This window comes from Loxodonta africana, chromosome 3 (assembly GCF_030014295.1).
Source record: "Loxodonta africana isolate mLoxAfr1 chromosome 3, mLoxAfr1.hap2, whole genome shotgun sequence".
NCBI classification, from domain to species: domain Eukaryota; kingdom Metazoa; phylum Chordata; class Mammalia; order Proboscidea; family Elephantidae; genus Loxodonta; species Loxodonta africana.
The window spans coordinates 133,266,956-133,291,347 of NC_087344.1; positions in this window are offsets into that span (position 1 = coordinate 133,266,956).

The following is a 24,392-nucleotide window of genomic DNA, read 5'->3' on the forward strand; positions in this document are numbered from 1 at the left end:
ATGAGAAAATTCAAGAAAGGGTGGTGACATTCACGCAACTAACAGCAACTATTGTAGAGAAGAAGGAGCTATTCTTTTTGTGTGTGTATGAGTGTGTGTGTGTGTGTGAGTGTATGTGTGAGTGTATGTGTGTATTCGCATATGTGTGCATATGTAGAGAGTATTTCAAAATGGAAAGAGAGATCATAAGTATCAATTACTGCAAAAAGGTTAAGTAAGATAAGGGCTAAAAAGTGTTCACTGACTTTAACCAACGTAAGACCACTGACCACCTTGGAGAGAACAGGATTGGTAACACACTGAGGTTTCCAGTCAGAGACAGAGGGTTAAGGAATGGATGGGACAGATGGCAGTAGGAAATGAATACACAAAATTAATAGCATTAAAAGTCTTTAATTTTATATTTATTTGTGGCATGATCTGAGTAATCTCTGTGAATATCTGTCTTCCTACTAGGCTCTAAGCCCCATGAGCGCATAGATCATATCTGTTTTCGCCCACAGTTATATTCCTAGCACCTACTACGATGCTCGGCAAACAGGAGGTTGAGTGGATTCCGACTCATGATGACTCTGTACGACAGAGTAGAACTGCCCCAGACCCTGGTGGCATAGTGGTAAAAGTGCTACGGCTGCTAACCAAAGGGTCAGCAGTTCATATCCGCCAGGCGCTCCTTAGAAACTCTATGGGGCAGTTCTACTCTGTCCTATAGGGTCTCTATGAGTTGGAATCGACTCAACGGCACTTGGTTTGGTTTTTTTAGGTTTTAATGTTTACAGAAGCGGAATGCTACATCTTTCTCCCACTGAGTGGCCGGTGGGTTCAAACTGCCAAACTTTTGTTCAGCAGCCAAGCACTTAGTCACTGGTAAATGAATGAGAAAAAAGGCCTAGAGATGTGAAGAGTCTATGTTGTTGTTGTTAGGTGTCATCAAGTCTATTTTCCACTCAGAGTGACACCATGTGACAGAGTAGAACCATCCTATACAGTTTTCTAGGCTATAATCTTTATGGGAGCATATCACCAGGTCTTTTCTCCCGCAGAGCCACTGAGAGGGTTTGAATAACCAACTTTTCGGTTAGTAAGCAGCCATGTACTTAATTGTTGTGCCCCCAGGGATCCTTAAAGAGTCTATGTTGTTGTCGTTATAGAAGGTTTGAAATAACAAAATCAAAATTATTATCAAGTGCTAACTACAGCATGATACTATGTTTTTCTGCAAGTCACAGTACAGGAACTGTGCTTAATAGGCCACCAAACCAAACCATCGACTCATAGCGACCCTGTAGGGCAGAGTAGAACTGCCCCATAGGGTTTCCAAGGAGTGGCTGGTGGATTCGAACCACAAATCTTTTGGTTAGCAGCCAAGCTCTTAACCACTGTGCCACCAGGTCTCCTAACAAGCCACACATAGATCTAATTTTCTAGAAGCTTTGTTTGATTTTTAAAGGTTTTTCCTAATAAACCTTTGATAACGTAGAATTGTAAACAATAAAATCTGAGCATTATAACACATTAAGAATGGAGCTTCTGGTGGAGTTGGTAGGGACCAGAATGCCATAGGGCACATTTTTTGATGGCATGACAGAAGTAACATTGCCTTGCCCTTGCTCAAAGAATGCTTTTTCATCTTCAAAGTGCTTTCCAATCATTCATTAACACTCATAATGCTAGTTTTAGATTTTTCATTGTGTCCCAGGTATTCTGGCATAGAATGGCTAAGGCAGGAAACACAAGGAAAAACTCCTCTATGACAGTGAACAACAACAACAAAAAAACCTGTTGCCATCGAGTTAATTCCAACATACAGTGACCCTATAAGACAGAGTAGAACTGCCTCATAGGGTTTCCAGGGAGAAGCTGGTGGATACAAACTGCTGACCCTTTGGTTAGCAGCCTGAGCTCTTAACCACTGCACCACCAGGGAGGGCTCTTCTATGAGAGTAATAGGATACAAATACATTTGATTTCATCACCAATTAATATTTACTTTTAACTATTTCATTTCATAAGAGCCTGTACATTAAAAAAAATAGACTATGTAAAACCGCCAGAGGCAGCAAGTAAGACTGTAAGAAAGGTGAAAAATGGGACAGAGAACCAAATGTTCTCTTTATAACCAAACTCCAATTTTAGAAAGCACATGGATTTAGGTAAGGATGATTTTTAATCACAGTAAAGGGAGAAAGGAGAAAAAAAAGCAATAAAGAGCAGCACTTAAAAAAAAAGACATGAAAGACAAATCTATAAGAGAGAAAACAATTAAACAGCTTTAAAGCCCCAAGAGATCTGCTGGTTTCTTTAGCGTGAAAGCAGAAACTTTGCATACAGTGCTAAACCTGTCTTGTTTTTATGAGAAGTCCTTTCCAAAGAAATTCCAGTTACATTCGTAACAAGTGCTGGAAATAAAAGTTTTCTCCTGTTTGGCTGATGTAATCAACCATTGATTTATTTTTCTAACTATACTGAATTTTTCAGTAAGATACAATCTTAAGTTTATATGGAAGGAATAAACCAAGAATCAGATTAGTTTAAGCCCATTGGATTTTCAGGAATAATTTTAACTAATATCCAAATGCCTGAAAGCAATTAACAGTGGGGTTTGTTTGTTTTCCCTTGTTTTGTCCCAATATCTGAGGGGTCTTGTTTCCGTAGGAAACAGAGGGTCACAACTGTCTTAAAAGGGCATTTCTGCACACTCTTAAAAGATTACATGTATGTATTGTTCTATAGTTTACAAAGTACTAGCTTTTCCATTATCCTACTTGATCTTCACAGTAACACTGAAATAAAACAAGGCAGATGCTATATTGTTCTTAAAAAAAACTGATAAGAAAACTAAAGCTCAGAGACGATCACAGGCCTGCCCAAAATCACACAGCTAGTAGGAACGACCTGGAAGAGACCCTGCCATGTGCTGACCAAACCAATTTCCTTTTCTTCTTAGACCAGAGGTTTGGAAACTGTGGCCCACTGGCCAAATGCAGCCTGCCATCTATTTTTGTAAATAAAGTTTTATTGGAACACAGTCACATCCATTATTTACATATTGTCAGGGGCTGCTTTTGCTCTACAATGGCAAAGTTGAGTCCTTGCAACAAAGACTGTATGGACCATGAAGTCTAAAATATGTACTATCTGACCCTTTATAAATAAAGTTTGCTGATGCCTGTCCTAGATATGCAACTAAACAACATTTCCTTAAAGCCTCCTTTGCAATCCTCCAGAAGACCTCTCTTCCCCACTCTGAGGCTGAAGGTAGAGGACCCAATGGAGAATTCCAAGACCTTGGGAAATAACAGGAAACACTGGTGGCATGGTGGTTAAGTGCTCCAGCTGTTAACCAAAAGTTTGGCAGTTCGAATCCACCAGGTGCTGCTCCTTGGAAACCCTGTGGGGTGGTTCTATTCTGTCCTACAGGATTGCCATGAGTCAGGATCGACTTGATGGCAATGGGTTTGGGTTGGGTTTAGGAAATAACAGAGCCACTAGGTGGAAGATAATGTAGAGTGGTATAGAGCTGAGGCCCCACAGTAATACAGCACTGGTCTAGGACATGCATGAAAAATAAGCTTTAATTACATTAAGCCACTAAGGTTTGGGAGTTTGAACAGCAGTTTATTTATCCTGATTAAGACAACTGCAGAAACCAGGTCTTTTGACTCTAACTCCAGAGATGTTTCCCTTATAACCAAATCATTTACTGTTGAGTTGATTCCGACCCAAGGTGACCCCATGTATTGCAGAGAAGAACTGCTCCATAGGGTTTTCCAGGGTGTGACCTTTTGGAAGCAGATCACCAGGCATTTCTTCCAAGGTGCCTCTGGGTAGGTTCAAACTGCCAACTTTTCACTTAGTAACATTTAAATATTTGTACCACCCAGGGACTCTATTCCCCTTACAGAGCTGGTGAAAGTAGGCAAAAATGAATAAGGACAACTTAAGCCGATAGTAGAGCCCAGAGTTCGGAAGAACATCACATTGACTCCCACTTACAGTTTCAGAGCCAGAGTGCAACAAATGGGTTTCATCTCACACGTGCATTCTGACAGTTGGCAGTGGCTGACTGAAGAAGAACTGAGCTGAAAAAATTCTGAGGCCACCTCCAGGCTCCAAAGGATGCAGTGGCATGCCAAGTAGTGGTGTCCACCACGGGCTCAGGAGTGCAGAGTAGGGGAACATATCAGGGGTTTTGCTACCCGCAGCTCTGAGAGACCCCTGAAAGATGAGAAAGCATTTTCTGCCTTTAAGTATATGAAGGCAACAGCTTTCAATCTGAGCCAGGCAACCAAATAAGCTGCTACTAATCAACACAGATGTGGGGGCAATGACAGTTCAGTGGCAGAATTCTCTCCTTCCACGCAGTAGACCTGGGTTCGATTCCCAGCCAATGCATGTCATGCACAACCACCACCTGTCAGTGGAGGCTTATGTGTTGTTATGATGCTGAACAGGTTTCAGTGGAGCGTCCAGAGGGACTAGGAAAAAAGGCCTGGAGATCTACCTCTGAAGGTCAACCAATGAAAACCCTATGAATTATGTTACTGAATTGTACACATGAAAAATGTTAAATTGGCAAATGTTGTGAGACAACAATTTTTTTTTTTTTTTTATAGATTACAACAGTCTGATCCTCAATCGATCATGGAGATAGTGCAGGACTAGGTGGTGTTTTGTTCAGTTGTGCATTGGGTCACCATGAGCTAGAGGCTGACTTGACAGGAGCTAACATCAACAAAAATAAAAACAGGTATGCCAAAAAACCAAAACCAAACCCAGTGCCGTCGAGTCGATTCCGGCTCATAGCGACCCTACAGGACAGAGTAGAACTGCCCCATAGAGTTTCCAAGGAGTGCCTGGCATATTTAAACTGCCTACCCTTTGGTTAGCAGCCATAGCACTTAACCACTACACCACCAGGATTTCCAAAAACCAGGAATAAGCATACTTTAAACACCAATTTTAAGTAATTTGGAGGAGGTGGGAAGAAGAGATGTTTAACTCAGAGATTTTAAAGATGAAAAAAAAGTAAGGTCACATAAATGAATTTCACCGTTTAAGATATTCTAGGCTTTGTATGGAGCCCTGGTAGCTCAGTGGTTAAGAGCTATGGCTATGGACCAAAAGGTTCGAATCCACTAGCCACCACTGGAAACCCTATGGGGCAGCTCTACTCTGTCCTACAGGGCCACTACGAGTCGGAATTGACTCGATAGCAGCGGGTTGGTTTTTTTATGTTTTTTTAGGCTTTATATGGGGGCCCTGGGTCTTTGTATGAGACATTTGGCTACTTCTTTCTTCCACGGAAAAGAACAAAATACATTTCAAGACACACAGTCACTTATTATAGCCCTTATTTGTCATGTTCACAGAGGTTTCTCTCAACCATCTCTCGGTGTAAGAAGGAGGGTTTTATTTATTTATTTATTTTTAACTTTCCTAAGCTTTTCTACATTTGATTGGGAGAGAGATTCTCATAAAAAAAAAAAAAAATACCATTTGATCTGAGGCATGATACAATTAAAAAGAAAAACAACTTATCTTTATGTCCTCTGCATCTTGGAGCTCTTGCTCAAACAAATAATGGATCTCAAAACTCTGCTCAAGTGTTCTGTTTTCTCCAGCTTTCTCCCCAAAAGTGTGCCAAAGTCCTCAGAAATATGGTTTGTTCTGAATGAAGTCTCATTACAGGTCTTTTAAGGGTGTTTACTTTTAAGGCAATTATAGTAAATAGAAATGAGGTGGCAATACGCTATTTTCACCCTCACCTCCTTCTCCTTATTTCGGTAGCACCAGGATAGGCCACTCTCCCCTCACTGAAAAATTTTCCATCCTGTTTTTCAGCTTATTATTTTTATATATTTGCCAGGTTGCTTACAGGCACTGCGGCACCAGTGAAAGGTTTGTGAACCATTCCATAAGTGGTTCCTGCTCCAAAGAATTACCCAGCTTTCATGAACAGCCATGCAGAAGCAAAGCAGGCAGAAAAATAATGAATACATTTGTACCGTGGCACTCTCCTCAGCCATAAGCTTTTCACAACCATCCAATTTCCCCACAAGGAAAGACAAGATTGCACTGTCATTAGAATAGGTAATCATTAGATTTATCTTTTATATAATTTGTAGCATCTTAAACTCTTCTATGTAGCCTCATTACTGCCAGGAGTCCTCTTTAACCGAGATGATAAGTAAATAAAGTAGAAATTACACACCAACAAGAAGCTGGAATATGTTGTTTTAGTGTATGTCTGAGAGCTCCCTTCAGCAAACCTAATCTGCACAGCACTTACCATTATTTCTACCTCAATGAGCATTTCCTAATTGCTGTGTTATTGCTTGTGAAGAAAATATATTATTAAAGTCCACAACTCATGACTTGTTGCACATCTACACATGAAAAAACTTTCATTTCATCAGCTTTTAATCGGTTTCAAATGGGATGATCAGCCAAAGAGGTTTTCTTCCCCGGCTTTTGAATATCTGTTCATTACCATTGCCTAATGTCAGTGTATCCTTCTAACAGTCAAGATGCATGCATAATTTATTCAGAGACCTGAAGATTTTATTAAGCCAAATCTATTTAATTCTCCATGAATCGGCTCAAGATGATTTTGGTGGCTTTTTGTAATGAACAACAATTAGAAACTCCAAGGAATCAGAACCGTCTTTTAGCTGTTAATGTTTTATGCTCTGCTGTTGGTCTGCTGCCAGATAGTGATCCACAGAGCATTAAGATATTGTATTAATATTATCTTTACAAATGCAATATCGCTCAGTGGAGGATGAGGTCTCCAAAGGCTTCTTTCTGTCTGTGTTACGTAGCTGTTAGAAATTGTATGTGATATTTGAGGCTGACCTCTGGAACTCTGGGCCAGCGCTTTAAAATCTCAAGATTTGTGTTCTTCTCCCTCTACTATGGGATAACCTGGAGAAGGTCAACCACATCAGCTGGCTTTCAGTCAAGGTGAAATTAAAACAGCCTATGATCTCCAAATGGACTTAAGAAGGGTAATAAATTTGGAAAATAGAATGGATCTCATTCTTCAACAACCAAATTATCCCATCCTTAACGATTGAAAACAATATGGATCAAGGGCCAAGCTAATCTTAAGTATCAATCAAAAAAATGGACAGATAGCATGCGTTCCTCCAGTAGTGGTAAGTTAGCATGGTATTGCTTATTTGTTGCAGGGATTTAGAAGTATGGAAATCAACAGTCAATGACTTTCTCCCAACATACTGAATTCCAATTAAGTATTTGATTTTTTTCTAGTACTCCTCAAATCATCATAAAGATATAGTTTGGGATGCAGATAAGCTTAAAATATGCACAAGAGTTAAAAAGCAGAAAGAATCAAAGTTCCCTTTGAAAAATACTCTGCTTTGGTAAGGACACACATGGGTTGGTAAGGATTAGGCTGGCATCCATCTAGCCAGCCGCATTAGCTAAATCAGCCGATACAGTTATCCAAGTCAATGTTCCGATCTCGTCCCAAAGATCTCAAGAGGTTGGATCTGTCCTATTGTCCTTGAGATTCCAGGTCAGTCTGGTTTGGGAATGGTTGATGGAGCCCCCTTGGCCACCCACCCATAATGTTCTTATTCCTGTCAAGAACCTGATCAATCCTGAAGCTACAATGTCAGACTGACCTTATTCTAAAACTTCAGGTCCTTTTAAAATGACACCTGAGTGTTGGGAGGGAAGACCACCCCAGGCCTCAAACTGAGGGGGAAAGATCTTGTAGCATTTCTTTCACTGACCTTTGCTTTAGTGCTTTGCCTTCAGCTTTTGTCCAAATGTCACAACAATAAATAAATGTAAGAACTCTGCCTCTAAATTTTCCGTAAAGGGAACACTGAAGACATTGTCTGTGTTAGTGGAGCACATGGTTAAGAGGATTAGATCTGTAATCCGATCATACAGATTCAAGTACTGGCTGCACCAAATATGGCCTAGAAATCCTCATACAATATTTAGCTTCAGTTTCCTCATCTGTAATAGAAAAAATCATAACTACTATCTCATAGACTTCTTACATGAATTAAATCAGTTACTACATGTGAAGCCCTTAGATAAGTGTCTAGCAAGTAAGGAGTGCTCAATAAACTTTAGCTATTACTTATTCAACGAACAGGTAAATGCATTGAGTGCCTGTTAGGTTTTAGACACCACTTAGGCACTGGAGATTCAACAGTGAGAAAAATAGACAAAAATCCACACCTCTTTTGAGGTCCGTTTCAGACAAGAGACAAATAAGTGAAATATAGAGTATAAAATTGAGATTATATCAAACGATTAAAGTGCTATAAAAAAATATATGAGTAATGCTGAAACTGCCATCTCAAATGTGGAGAGAGGAGGCCACGTTGAGAAGGAGACATCTGAATGCAAGCCTGAAGGAGGTAAGGGGTTGAGCCAAGGAAATACCTGGAGGAACAGGATTTTGTGTAGAGGAAATGGCAAGTGCAAAAGCCCTGAGGCAGAGCATGCCTGATGTATTCTAGAAATAGCACAATAAATCTTAGCTACTTAGCGTTATGGGCATTTTTGCATTCCTATGCTCCTCTAAAGGTAAAGACCATATCTTTTACTTCTTTTCATCTCCCATGTGGCTTGTTTCAGTGCTAAGTGGAGAAGAGAAGGGTGCATCGTAATGACACCAATGGTACTTGTTAAAAAAGCATGAGCTCCACCTCAAAACTACAGAATCATTAAGGGTAGATTCCTGGAATCTATGTTATAACAAGTGCTTCAGCTGTTATTAATAAATACTCACTGATCTCACTGATTCTTTTTATTTCTATGCAGATCCACAAGTTTGCATTACTCCAGCCCTGCTTTACAGCTCCCCTCTAGATGGATGAACTTGGAATTGACTTTGGAGAAAGATGCAGTGTTTGATAAAAGCCAGAAAGCATGCTGGCACACATTTACATTGGATGAAATACCAATTCCATTTAGCTACAGTATGAACAGCTTCTTTTATTTGCATGGGAGATCAACCATATAAGGCATAATAACTTCTTTCAAAAGTTCATTGCTAGTCCCATACTAGCGTCTCCCAGCAGGGATGGCTGGCAGCTCTTCTTGCAGTAAGTGGAAAGCTATACTTGTCAAAGCATCAAGTGCTAATGAAATAAACAAAAACTTTCCTTACCTGAGGCAGGTGCCAAAACCTGCTACTCTAAGTGCCCCCACTGGACACAATTTAGACTTGCTTTCAAATGCTAAAAACAAATAGGTTCTCCTAAGTGCAATTAAAACTAAGCCACACTTTGAATCTGTTGATACTGATGGAGTTATTTTGATTCTAAGGCTCTTAAGGGTTCCTGAGAATATCACATAATTTGGTAATCATTGTTAGATGCTAATATATGACAAGGAATGTCAAAAACATTCATGAGCTTCCCAGACTTTGTTAATAATCTTGAATCAGTATTGAGTATTTCTCCAAAGAACAAAGCAGTTAACATGCCATTATAGCACAGTATGATTTAATTTAAATGATTAAATATACTGTTTTAATAAGATCCATTTCCATATTAAAAATACTTTATATCCCCTCTTGTTCTATAGCTCCCCTCACCACCCTGGAATAAAAGTCTAATTCCCAACCATGCCAATTATTTTGCTATTTCTTTTGACTTAAGGGTTGTATTGAAGATGTTTTGTTCTATTTTGTTATTCAGGCCAACCTGAAAACATTTCCTACCCACAAACATCTTCAGTTCTTATCATCAAAAATTTACAGTTTGGGGCAACTAAAACTTCTCTGGTATGATGAAAGAGGGTGCAATTGATCAGTATGCCAGGATGACAGGCTTAAACCAGACTGTCCCCAGCAAGCCAGGAAATATAGTCACCCTATCTACAGGCATCCTTTTAGGCCTAGAGAAACAAACATAGAAGGTTGTATATTTGGGAATGGTCTTAACAACATTGCTCAAAATCTATAGAACTACACAATTAATGTATATTCCAGGCCTGCACAAGGGCCCGTGAATACTTCTACATAACTTAGATAATTAATAAGCTAGCACAGAGAATGAAAGACTAGCAATCTTTAGCCAGGAGAGGAGAGTCTAGAATGTGGGGCAGGATAGGGTCTGCTAGGGTAATATGTGGGAAGAAAACCAGCAACTGAAGAGCCTAAAGTCATTGGTTCCAAAGTCTAATTGAGGGCACTCAGAGGGATGCTTAGAGATGGTAGCCCACAAAAACAGAAACAGGTATTACCTACTTCCTTCACCCCTAACATGGAATAATTTAAGACGCTTTACACAGCATTCAATGCCCTGAGGTTTACCCCCTAACTTCCTACATATGCCCATCTTCTCTCCCAACCCAGTCTCCTCATTCCCTCTTAGGTTCCCAAACCCTAAGCAGTTGTCACAACCACATTCCTCAAGTCCAGATATGGTATCTTTGTTCCCAAGCCTATCGTAGACCACTGCCACTACAATAGAATGTATCACATAATCATTTTCTACACACACTCCATGAAGCCACTAATGATTGACTATTGTTGACATGTGAGATGAAAGCTCATGATTGCTGATTTTAACCCTGGCCCAAACTTGTATCATGCCAGCTTCAGTTTTCCATGCCACCTAGTGGTAGAGATTGAAAATTGCAATTGTGCCCCATCGAGTCAATTCTGACTCGCAGCGACCCTGTGTGACAAAGTAGAACTGTCCCACAGATTTTCTTGGCTGTAATCTTTATGAAAGCAAATCACCAGGTCTTTCTCTCACAGAGAGTCACTGGGTGGGTTTGAACCACCAATTTTTAATTGACCAGGCAAGCACTTAACTATCGTACCACCAGGGCTCCTTGGGTCATTAGAATGGAACATAATTTCACTAAATTATGTGTTAACAAACATACAAGTTGCGTTTAGTTTTCTTAACATTACAAACAACTTTGCAATAAATCTATTACTTAAATATACAAAAGCACAATCTGGATAAGTTCAATTAGACAAGTCTGTTTTGCACACCCGACACAAAACCCTGCACTTAGTAGGTTCTTGCCAAGGATATGGTGATTGGCTGACTGATAGAAAGAATTTTTTCTATAATTACACTATCCAACAAAGCATTAATGTACAGGAGTGCAGATGAGGGAACAATTAATTTTACTTATGAGAAATTAGAAAAAGATACAGAGAAGAATTAACATTTGAGCTAGACCTTAAAGGATAATTACAAATTTCATAGAAGAGGAAAATGTGGAGACACATTGAAATAGAAAGAACAGCAGGGAATAAGAATAAAGATGTGGAAGTACACGAGTTTGGAAGAAATGTGAATCAGTGTAGTGTGCATTTTGGGGTAATGATGTAAATCTAGAAGAATAATAGGCTAAGACTAGGTTTTGAAAGATCTCGTAGGCATGCAAAGAATCTTGGACTTAATCTTACAAGACAAGAAGGCATGAGAGGAGGGTGTTCCCTTAGACACAGCAATTATGTTTTTAAGCATTTATCCTTAAAGTTAAACAGACAAGTGTCTGAAGACATTTGTCCAGGAATATTTATATCAAGATTTAGCATAATATTTAAAATTCTAAAAAACATAAATGGCCACTAAAGGGACAAACTAAAATGAATGATGGTCCATCTATAAAATGTAACCATCAAAAATGAGGATGAAGATCTTTATCTATTGATATGAAAAATATCCACACCATATTAAGGGGGAAAAGAAAGGTTACAAAATATGCAGAGCACGATATCCTTCTGGTTTCATTCTGTTTTGTTTTGTTTTAGGTGATATATGCATAGAAAAGAGTCTGGAAGGATATATACCAAAATGTTAGCAATGGTTATTTCTGGATAATTATAGAAAAATTTTACTTCCTGGTTATATATCTCTATTGTTTAGGCTTTGTTACAATGTGCATGCATTATTTTTATCATAATTTTTTTTAAAAAAACTAATTTTTACAGTAAGTTTAATTACCAAATAAGATTTACTTCATCTTTCTTTTTGTTTCTGTGTTCCTGACTCTTCTTTCTCTCTGTTAGGTCATAAATATCTAGATCTATCTTCATGGTCATCTTCACCCTGGGTAGGAACACTTGAATTCAATTTACTTAATTGTTCCTAAATGCCTGAACGGTGTTGCAAGAAGCTTGGCAGGAAAATAGTATTCAATATGCAGACTAATAACCATGATTATGGAATCAGAGGTCCAACTGAAGCCTGGTAAGAGTTTTAAATGAGGAAAAATAGTCACTAAGAGCCACAAGGCATTGTAAAAACACAAGAAGGAAGGCAAAAGGCAGTCCAAATAATGGCATAATCCAGCTGGAGATCATATCGGGAAAGGGACATTCATGACCCAACAAAGGTTATATAAAATTACAAATGCTGTAGACTGCAGTCAGAGAATGAGATCAGATTTGTCAGAAAGCACTAAACATCTATTCCTTGGGGATCAATTAGGGCCTATACAAAGACAAAAGTAAATTCAAGCCATAAACTGGGTCTATCCTGGCTCTCTTAGAGCTTACACACATAAGAAGAGGCTCCAAACGGCTCTGGTGATGCAGCTGAAATACAAATTGTGAGGGAAAGGATCATAAAAATATGTATTTCTCACATAAGAAAATGATTTGAATGATAAGCTGAGAAAATGAATACATAAAATTCTCACACAGAAATAGAAAAGAAAGCAAGATATTTAGGAAATCCCTACTTTCATTTTAATTATTTTAAAATGTAAAAAGTATATATTACATTTGTTTTATTATTAATAATAGCATTTATACAATAAAAAGGAATTTATATAATAATTCACTATTGTACCCTCAGTGATGAGAATAGTGTTGGGAACACAGTAGGTGCTCCGTAAGTGCATATACTATAAATACTTATAAAATTTATTAACAAGTTTTAAAAGGAAAATGTGCAATTAGCTTAAACAAATAATAAATCAGAGAACTCAAAAATAGTGATTCTCAAGAAATACATTAAACTCTTGATAATACAGACATGATGTGTGAATAATTAAGTCACTTATATTTGAAACTAAAGGGCCATGTTCCTGAAGTGGCCTCTCTTTTCAAGCCGTCTATGATATAACGATCGACTCAACGGCACTGGGTTTTTGATATAATGCTGAATGGACTTGGAAAGGCCTGAGGTTTGAAATAGAGTGTTCGAATCTTGGGTTTCCACTTAACAACTGTGACCTTGAATGAATTATTTGATCTCTCTGAGCCTGAGTTCTCATCTTAAATATGAGGGTAACAACAATAGTATCTGCTGTGACTATCTTGGTATTCAAACTAGCTTATATTTATTTATACTGTAAGTTGTTAAAATTATAAATAAAAGTTATTTTGGCAGTGGTGAAATTGTTAGCTGTGTGTCCCCAACTCATGGTGACCTCATACACAACTGAATGAGATGTTGCCCAGTCCTGCACTATGCCCGTGATTGGTTACAGATGTGACCATAGCCAGAAGTAGATCGCCAGGCTTTTCTTCTTAATCTTAGTCTGGAAGCTGCCCTAAAATCTGATCAGCATCATCGTGACACACAAGCCTTCACCGACAGGTGGATGGCAGCTGCGCATGAAGGGGTTTTTATTTGGGTATAGAAGAGGATTTTGCCAGGAGTATACCTCCTTTGGAAACCCTGGTGGCTAAGAGCTATGGCTGCTAACCAAAAAGTTACCAGTTGGAATCCACCAGGCACTTCTCAGAAACCGTATGAGGCAGTTCTACTCTGTCCTTTAGGGTTGTTATGAGTCGGAATCAACTCAATGGCAATGGGTTTGGTTTTTGGTTGTTTATACCTCCTTTGGAGTATTGATGGAGCAGTGGTTAAGAGACTGGTTGCTAATTAAAAGGTCGACAGTTGGAATCTACCACGCACTCCTTGGAAACCCTATGGGGCAGTTCTACTCTGTCCTGTAGGTTGCTATGAATCAGAATCAACTCAACGGGAGTGGGTTCAGTTTGGAGGGCTTTTTGTTATATTTGGCTCAGTAAAAGCTTTGATAATTGAGTGGTGGGAAAAAAAAAGTTGAGTAGTGGCATTCTATTAAGCACATTATAAACATTATTTCTTTACTTCAAAATATAAATATTATTATCCTAATTTTACAGATAAGCAACTGATGCTCAGAGATGTACAATGACTTGCTCAAGGCCGCTATACAGCCAGTAACTGGTGAAGTGGTCCAGTTAGTATTGAAATGTATTCCTTCAGCACACGTATTGGATTGGTATCCTCAAAAGTTCAGGTTTTTGAAAATGAACCACATATTACCAAAAAAGCGATTTTATAGTCACAAGAAGAGAAAAACCTGCAGATGTCCAAATTTCTATCCTAGTAATGAGTCAGCTAAAGAAAACATTAAAGATCTTATAGACACAAAGCTAAAAATAAAATTGAAAATTTAAATAGCACCCAGAACAACTCCTAATTGTATTCACTCTCTGTAAAAAGCACTTGCCCCAAAATACCTGTAAAAGTTATTAGACCTCAGCGTTGTATTCAAATGAGCAGTAAAACTACCACAACAGACAGGGATCTGAACCCATGCTGCTACCCACCTACAAATCACTCTGAAGATTACTTCTTGGAGATTTGAAATCTTCAGGAGAGAAACCCTCATTGTGACACCAATGTCTGCTGATTTCAGTGAAGCATAACGGCACCCAAACACAGGAAGGCAAGTGGTAAGAGCAGAAGGCTTGTCATTACCCAGCAGTATGGACTGTATAATTGTGTCTGACCCTGCGTTCTGCATGGTCACCCACCTCTGCATTAAGTACCCAGGGGATGATTCATCATAAATGAAAATGTTCTTGGTAGAGGTGGGGGTGGATTCAGTAGTCATGGCTGGAGCTGGGATTTATGACATTATAATAAGTTAATTAACTGCTGCACTCATTGCTGTTTTAAACATTGAGAATAGCATCTAAAACGCACTGGCTTATTAGGGAAGATATCTTAAGGCATACCAAATGCTTGTTAAGGAAGATGTCTTAAGACATACCGAATTAAAATACAGAGTTTTATGAGGTCTAGGCCTACACGTTAGTCATGAGAACTAGAGAATTACAGGCTAACGGTGCCATAAAGATCTGATGGGGTTATATTTGTGGGCACATGCACTTCAGAAATACCAAGGCAGTGCTAATAGACATAAGTTAATTTCATTCTAGTGTAATCAGTGCATCTGGATATTGGGAAATGTTCTGAAACTAGTGAATAAGAGGTTAATAAATGGTGAGAAAAATCTTGGTGCCTTGTTTTGAATTGTTTAAATACAGCAAACAGAAAAAAATTTCAAAAAGTAAATTTATCCAAAACTGATTATATAAAAACAATGATACACAAAAACAGGCTGACAATCATCAGAGAATGTATACAGCTGAAAATAGAACCAAGAGAAGAGTATAAACCTACAAACAATTTTTTAAATGAGAGATGGAATGCAATAAATAGAGAAGACTTTAGATCTTAATGTGGTTGTATATTAATAAATTTCAAAATGTCAATAAATTTAATGCTTTATGTAAACTGAAATATATCAAAATTAGTACAACAGGTAAAAATTAAAATAAATTTAGAAAGTTACCTGAAAGCCACGTCCAAGTTCCTAGAAAAGGAACTCAGGATCATAAAGAATTTACTAGTAAATTCCTTTGAATCCTTGAAATTTTTAAGGAACAACATATACATATAAAAACTAACCCAGGTCTTTTAAGAAGAAATGTATATTAATTTTTACATTTCTAAAAGAAATTCCAGGAAAAAAAATACAGCTGAGTGTCACTTAATAAAGGTATAAAAACTTAAATACTAACAAACAGAATTCAGTAATAAGCTATCTTAACAGAACTGTGTTTATTGTAAGAATCCAAGAATAGAATAAAATTAGAAAGATTAATATGTAACATCCATAGATTAAATTCAGAAAGATAATCTTCTCAGTAGTAGTATATCTTTTTAATATCTCTTTATGATATCTATTTCAAACTACCAGCCAATATTTTACTTTAATAGTGAAGTAATAAAATAATTCTCATTAAAATATAGCTTTCTTTAATTGCAATTATTATTTAATATTTATAGTGCTAATAATAACATTATCTGATATTTATTGAGTTTTTATAATATGCCAGGCACTAAAGGATATATAGTTATTTAATATCATTTCGAAGTTCTTATGACATAAAATACGAATGAAATTGACAACATTAGAAAGGAAGAGATAAAGTGTGATTATATACAGGCAACTTGGTTTAGAATATAAAAACAGAAAGCAATCAGCTGAAAAGCTATTAGAATTAGTTAAAAGTTTGGTATAATAGGCGAAGATAAATTTTCTTGTATATCAAATAATACAATGATAGGAAAAAAATCAACCAAAAATAGATATCATTTATAACCACAAAATGAAATGTTAATTATTAACAGGAAATAATGTCTTATATGATGATAAGTGCAATACTTTATTAAGATACAAAAAAATAAATAAATAAAATGATTAAAGTAAGAGGTAGAGGCCTAGCATGCTCCTGACAGGAGAACTAATTTTATAAAATGTGAGTTTTTCCTCAAAATTTTTAGTGCATTTATTAAGATTCTAGTTCATATCCCAATGGAATTTTTCTGGAATTTGACCACATTTCTTTAAAATTGATTTGGAAGTGTAAATGAAAAATAATAATTATTTTAAAGAGGGATAGATTAATTTTACAAAATATTAAAACATTCTAACAAACTGTTGTCATGCTGGAATATGGGACCAGTGTTATCAGGTCTTCTGCTATCTTCAGAAGAAACCAAAATTTCAGACTTTGATATAAAATCTCATTTTTAAATGCTGGCCTAACCACCGAATAACGTGCTGCCAAAACAAAGCATACATTGCCATATAATCCACCAGTTTACAACTCCTGACCTATGTGAATGGACAATAGGGAAATACTGTTGGTAAGAAAAATACACAGAAAATGTTTAGAGAATCAACTATTTGCCTTGCTTGAGAGTTAATTATTCAAATAACTCTTACCTATACCTGGGAATCTTCCACCACCATGCCACCAGCTGGGGTCAAGCCGAATCTGACTCTTGGCAACTCCACGTGTGTCAGAGTAGAACTGTGCTCCATAGGGTTTTCAATGGCTAGTTTGGGGGGTTTTTTTGGAAGCAGATCACAAGGTCTTTCTTCCAAGATGCCCCTGGGCAGACTGTAATCTCCAACATTTTGGTTAACAGCCAAGCATATTAACTGTCCCACCCAAGAACTTCGCAGAGAATCTTCAAAATGTAAGAAATTTCAAACAAGCAAGGAGTAGTAAAGACAGCCTCTGGTTGCTGTCCTTTTTTAATTCCCACAGGCTCAACATTGCACCACCAGGCCCATCCTGTACTCTGCCATGAACACCTCTAACCGGTACCTATCCTCAATTACGTCCAGTTAACCTGAACACTCACGTTCTTTTATTCCTGCTGCTGTTTCTTCCTGGAATAGTCTCTCTTCTTGATAAAGAAAATCTTACTTACTCTCAAAGCTTAGTTTGAATGTTTCTCTACTATAAAACCCCAGGCAGAATTAACCATAAAATCAGCACATCTGTTGAGCATCTGTGCTGTAGCAGACAATGGGGACTACAGTGGTGAACAAGATAGAATCGTTCCTGCCTTCATGAAGCCTACACTCTGATGCCCCCCAGCACTGTATTCCTCTGTTAGAGCCCTTAGTGTGTTCCTATTTATAATCTTCACAGTCATTGGTGATTCCTTGCTTCCCTCATAAGACCTTGAATTTCTTAGAGGAGATGAATGTGTCTCCCCATAAAACAAACTTTTCCTGTAGTCCATACCTTTTATTTCCTATAATTCTAGGGCTTATAAATAGTTCATATGTAGTAGACATTCATCTTATGCTTGTTAAATGTGGGAGGGGTCCTATCCTGTTATAATAGACCACCATGACTATGAAATCCTAATGTTGCTATGGAAAGGAATCTCAAACTAGGCTAAAGGTAATTTAGAAGTCTAAGCTATTCATCACAATTTCCCAGTAGTCAGTGCTACATTGCTACATTGTACTTTCCCTAAAAAGTGACAAAAACACTGAAACATTAATCAATCCAGATATCTGCTAATCACTCTTACAGTTAATTTGAGCAACAGAGAGAGGAGCCAGTAGTCTTAAATTAACCCAGCAGAGAAATATTAGCATAGAAATGGAACACGAATCCATTTTGACACCTGGAGTTCTCTATAACTATACCCAAAATAAGTGTTTTGGACATGTCCTTTTAAAGCAACTGCACTATCTTTTCTTTTGGTATCCAGCCACAAAAGATTTCTATCACAGGAATTATCCTGGGTTCACCAAGGCTTAGGTCTAAAATTTTGGCTAGGAACAAAAGGGTTTATTGTCAAGATAGAAGTGAGAAATGTAGAATTTGTAACTGTATTCAGTGCTGCTCTAGCTATGAGCTCCCAGAGTGCTTTGTAGGGCGTGTTAGGCAACTTATTAAGTTCTCCTGTGTTTAGAGTGGGCTAAAAGTTCTCTGAGAGAACACTGAACATGGAACTTATAGTGGCTTGAACAAGGACTTCCATTCGGTAGGTTTTTTTCACAACTAGAATATGTATTACATTTTATCATATAACATGGAATACAAACACTTTATAATTGAGGGGATACCAAGCTAACGTGACAAAATGTTCAATGTTTGATGCTTAGGTCATGTGCATCCTTTATAATACCCAATATGCAATACAGAAGATGAAAAAGAATAGAGTAGTCAAAGGACTTAACCAAAAAGCCAGAAAGCCAGGCAAGAAGTTCATCCAATAGGCTAGAACTTTTTATTTCCAGATTGCTATTTAAAGACTAATTAAAACTGATATGCCATGAGATATCTCATACTGAATACTGGAATAGTCAGGGGCCCCAAAAATTTCCAAGTTACTTATTTTGAGATACTGAGTAAATGCAATAAATCGCCATTAAAAGATAGGAATTGGTTCATCATTGAGAGTGATAATCATTCATAATAGACATAATTCAGTATTCATCAAATATTTTTAAGAGCCTGTATTGTAGAAATATATATATATATTTTTTTAAGTTTTTTTTGTTTGTTTGTTTTATATTGTAGAAATATATGAACAGCCATCACTAGGATTATGGGCATACATAAGACATTGCCCCTGTCCCTAAGAAGCTCTGACTGAGACAGGATGGACACAGTTGGAGTATCTTCTCCTTTTGTTAGCCAGAGTTGTATAGAAAGTGGTAGACCTGGTGGTCCTACCCACATTTGTTTCTCTACTTCCGTGTGCTGGAAAGTCATGGCAGAGAAATGGCTATCACTTGATATAGTCATAAAGCGTTATACTTTGAAGAATCCATGAGAATTTTCTAGTTTCTCTCTTCTTTTACATGTTAGTAAAGAAATACTATAAAAATTAAATGCCTTGTTCAAAAATACACAAAACTTAACAAATCTGAGATAAGAATGTAAGTTTGTGGCCCCATGTTTTTTCTACTAACACTGCACTATGGTTAGTGTTTGTACATGGGGCAGTGGTGGTTCAGTGATAGAATTCTCACCTTTCATGCAGGAGACCCAGGTCCACTTTCTAGCTAATACACCTCATGCACAGCCATCGCCTGTCTATCAGTGGAGGCTTACATGTTACTGAACAGCTTTCAGTGGCCTAAGATATACTAGGATGAGACCTAGCAATCTACTTCCAAAAACCAGCCAATAAAAACCCTATGGATCACAAAGGTCCAATACCATTGTGCATGGGACCCCAGGAATGGGGGGACTAAGTCGAGTGCAGCTGCTTGTACAGAAAATAAAAATTTCTTCTTATATTAACACACCCAACTATTTAAGCTCTTGTCTTTCACTTGACTTTTAGCAACTTTAGCTCAGCTATAGTCTAGTGACCCCTGCAACAAAATGCACACCTCTTTATACATATTTTATAATTTGTTTTAAGTCACACTTTGCAAGGTGTCTAAGTTTTTTTCTGGTATCCCGATTTTTGTTAATAGCAGTAAAACAACAACAACAAGAGCAAGAAAATAAAATAATAGCCCTTGATCTAGACCTGCTTAGTGTACCAAAGAAAAAAACACACCAAGGCTGGAGGCACATGAAAACATGTCAATCAGACGTAATCGCTGTCCATGAGAAACATTTCTCAGGCAAGTAAAAAAGAACTCATCCTGGACACAAGGCTTTGTAGCAGCAACTAATCTACTAATGACAAGCTTAGCTTGTTATTCTCAAACTCATTCAAGATTCAGCATTTGAAATATGACAGAAAAGGATATCCTGACCGAGTCATAGCTCTTAAGCAATTATAAAAATGACATGTTCAGGCATTTATAGATAACATCCGTGTATATATATCTATATATTTCATTATATCATTAACAGTTGCTGAGAATCAAAGTAGCTTTTAAGTGCTTCACAGTTACTTATACCAGTGCAGACGAAATATCAGAAGTTTAAAACATTTCAAAACAAAAAAAAGCCCTTCCTCTTTTGCACAATAACACTTAAGGACGCTCAATAGGCCAAATTCTGCCTGAAGACAGTGAAGCCCACATCCCAGGGGGTAATATTTGAAGGCTGTATTTCGCTGGATGCATGTAAACAGAGCTTTAAAATTCTTTCAATACCACTTTCCATTACTACTTTCCAAATCTCCTCTCTTCCTAGAAGTTTACTTAAATGGAAACTTAATAATCCCTGCAAAGAAGGACAACTGCTAACTCCACAAAAAGAAGGCCATGGCCTCTGTTTTCTCTACTGTCATTCATTACTTAAAAGCTGAGACGTCATACATACTTTTTATAGCATCAGAGTTGGAGTATTCACTAGCCAGAAGGCATAGAAGTTTAAAAAAAAAAAGACAAAGCAGAAGCAGAAAGAAAACAAAGCAACAACAAAATCCTGTTGTTAGCCTCAGCCAAGAATTGCATTGTAATCTCCCCTTAAATCTGCTAAAGTTGGATGCCACCCATTAAGACTCTGTCATTCTCTGAGATGCCATACTGGGGAAAGCCTATTAACTATATGTGTATAAACCTCATTTTAAGTTTCAAAATAATTGATTTTCAGTTTTGACAAGAAAAAGCAAATGAAGAGTACATAAAGTCAGAATCTAATGGGGATTGGGCAGACTGGATTTTTAGACAGAGTAACTTTCTTCTCTTTTCTCATCATATTGCCACAGCTCATAAGAGAAGACCAAATGAAAATCAAACCTGTTGCTACCAAGTCAATTCTGACTCATGGCGACCCCATATGTTACAGAGCAGAACTGCACCGTAGAGCTTACTTGGCTGTAACCTTCACAGAAGTAAATCTCTAGCCCTTTGTCTCCCACAGCACCACTGAATTGGTTTGAACCACCAACTTTTATGTTAACTGCTGAGCACAAACTGCACAACCTGGAGACATTGTAGGAGAAGATAACCAGTAATCTGTTGTCATCGAATTGATTGTTATAGGATGAGTAGAACTGCCCCACAGGGTTTCCAAGACTGTAATCTTTACAGGAACAGATTGCCACATCTATCTCCTATGGAGCCACTTGTGGGCTCAAACTGCCAACCTTTCAGTTAGCAGCTGAGCAGTTAACCACTGCACTACCAGGTTCCTTAGGAGAAGACATATGAGGCTAAACACTTTGGGCTAATCTGTTCACTCTCTAAAAGCTTCTCCCAGGAATGGAAGAATGGCTAATTATGTTGTTCATAATTTTTTTAATTTAGGGTATTAAAAAAAAAAAAAAAACATTGCCGTTGGGTTAATTCTGACGCAGTGTGACCCTATAGGACAGAGTAGAACTAACCCATACGGTTTCCAAGGAGTGCCTGGTAGATTTGAACTGCTGACTTTTTGGTTAGCAGCTGTAGCTGTTAACCAATATGCTGCCAGAGTTTCCACAATTTACTGGTGGTCATGGTTATGGTGACTTAAAGATAGAGATAGGCTTCACCTTCTCTTCTTTGCTTCCTGCTCTCAGGTAATGGGATGTCTCCTATGTTTCTGGCTTCCAGATTTTAAGTGCAGTATTCAAGGCCTGTCTGGAGAGGTGACCAATCAGCCTTGTCCATGTGGACTGTTGGCAAGGGCATTTGGTTGATGTGGCGGACATTATAATAGACCATCCAGATCCTCCTTCGATGAAGGACTTGTTACTCCAAGTACTGGGATCACTGTCAGCAGATGGCTTTCAATATCGGCTCCTTCCAGGACTGCCTTAGTAACAGAAAGCTGTCCCACCCAAGGTCACACACCTTCCCAAGACAGACCACATCCAATACAGAAGTACAATGCCTAGTTATCTCATTTCAACTCAGGACAACTCTGAAGGGCCACACCAACTCTAGTGCTCCCCATGGGGTCAGCCAACGATGCCGTTGTGCCTGCATCACATATCAACTTCTTCCTGTGTCCACTCCTGCTTCCTTGCTTTCCCTTCTACAGTTTTGGAAATAAGCACACTCATTAATAAACATTCTGCAGGCTAAATCTGATTCAGAGGCTCAGAGGCTGCTTTCTGGGGAACCCAACCTGAAAAAGTAGGGTTCTGATTTCCACTTTACCCTTCTAGACTCCATAGAGCTCTGTTTAGGCTTCGATGTCTAAGACTCATACTTGCAGTCTCACTTACCAGAGAAGTTCTGCACTTGGATTTAATGAGCACATTCTACCTGTTAATAAAATCGTATTCCATTTCTCTTTTGGGTATTGCCAACATGTCATGGCCCACACGTCATTGGAGCATATTAGGAGTGGGTGATAGAATTTGAGCATAAAACCCCATTCCCCAAACCCCTAATAAGGCTGACTCTTGGAGTCAACTGAAATGAAACAGTGTGAGGCTCCAGAAATGTCAAACCATCTTCTTCAAATCATTTAAATTTTCTCTCTTGAGATACCTTACTTTCATGACAGCTATAAGACAGAAGTGTTGGTGAACAGTTTGCAAGATGTAGAAAAGTATTAGAGATTGAGAAATTTAAGAAATTAAATTATTTAATTAAATTAAGGTGAACTTTTTTGTTATCTCATAAACAGAGAGAATATGGATAGTAAAGAATATGTTTTCTACCCCTTTCCACAAAAAGGAGCAAAGGATGCCCAGTTTTAAAAAGACCAGTCCTCAGAAAAATTCTTATTTAACTATTGGAATATTATGAGAGTGTTCACGTTTCCATGCATACTACCTGGTCTAGCATTTGTAGGCAGAGGAGAATTACATAAAATTCATGTACATTCCAAGTGGGTGGTACTATGGTCTTATATTTATTCAGGTAAGCTTATTATCTTTGTCATTTAACACTTAGACTTGTGAATCCTAACTACATGAAAATATAAAGATTATAATCCTTTTTTCTAATGTTATCATATAAAGAATCTGAAAATATGCACAAAAAAAACGAAAGAGGAAAATATTCTGTAAACCCACAGAGTAGTAGTCACAAGATCCTTAAAATTGCTCTAGGCACCTAATTTAGTCTCTTGGACATTCTTTTTCACCAACCTGTGTAAATCCCATAATGTCTTTGTGTGGGCAGGTCAGGGATATCAGCCAATTTTACAACAGAGGAAAACAAAATTGAATTTAAATTTCTTACCCAATAAACAACCAACTGGAAGATTACCATAAAGTCTTAGAATCACAAACTCCCATTAGTATATAGGACAACGAGGCTTCTCCCCCTCCTGGAGTTCCATTTAGGAAACTAAAACCTTTGGCACCAGAGATACTGGTTCAGTTCAAAATCCAGCAAACATTTTTTAATATACACTTGACTGCTGATATTTGTGTTCCTTAAAAATAATTGATACATGCTATAACATGGATGAACCTTGACAAGATTATGTTAAGTGAAATAAGCCAGATACAAGAAGACTAATATTATATGACTTCACTTATGTGAAATATCTAGAATAGGCAAATTTATAGAGACAAAAGTAAATTAAAGGTTACCAGGGGCTGGGTGAAGGAGGGAATGGGGAGTTCAATGGGTACAGAGTTTCCTTTTGAGATGATGAAAAGGTTTTGGAAATAGATGGTAGTGAAGGTTGCACAGCATTGTAAAGGTAATTAATGTCACTGAATTGTACACTTAAAAATGGTTAAATGACAAATTGTATGTTATATGTATTTTACCACAATTATTTTTAAAATGGCATCAATTGATCATAATGGGGTGAGTTTAGGCTCCTTCATAGCTTTCCTATAGCTCACTCTACATCTCCCAAATAACAACTGCACAACCTAACAGAAGAATTTCCATGAGTACTAGCTTATGTTATATTAAGAAAAAAAGAAAAATACAAAGTCCTCAGTATAGCCAGAAAA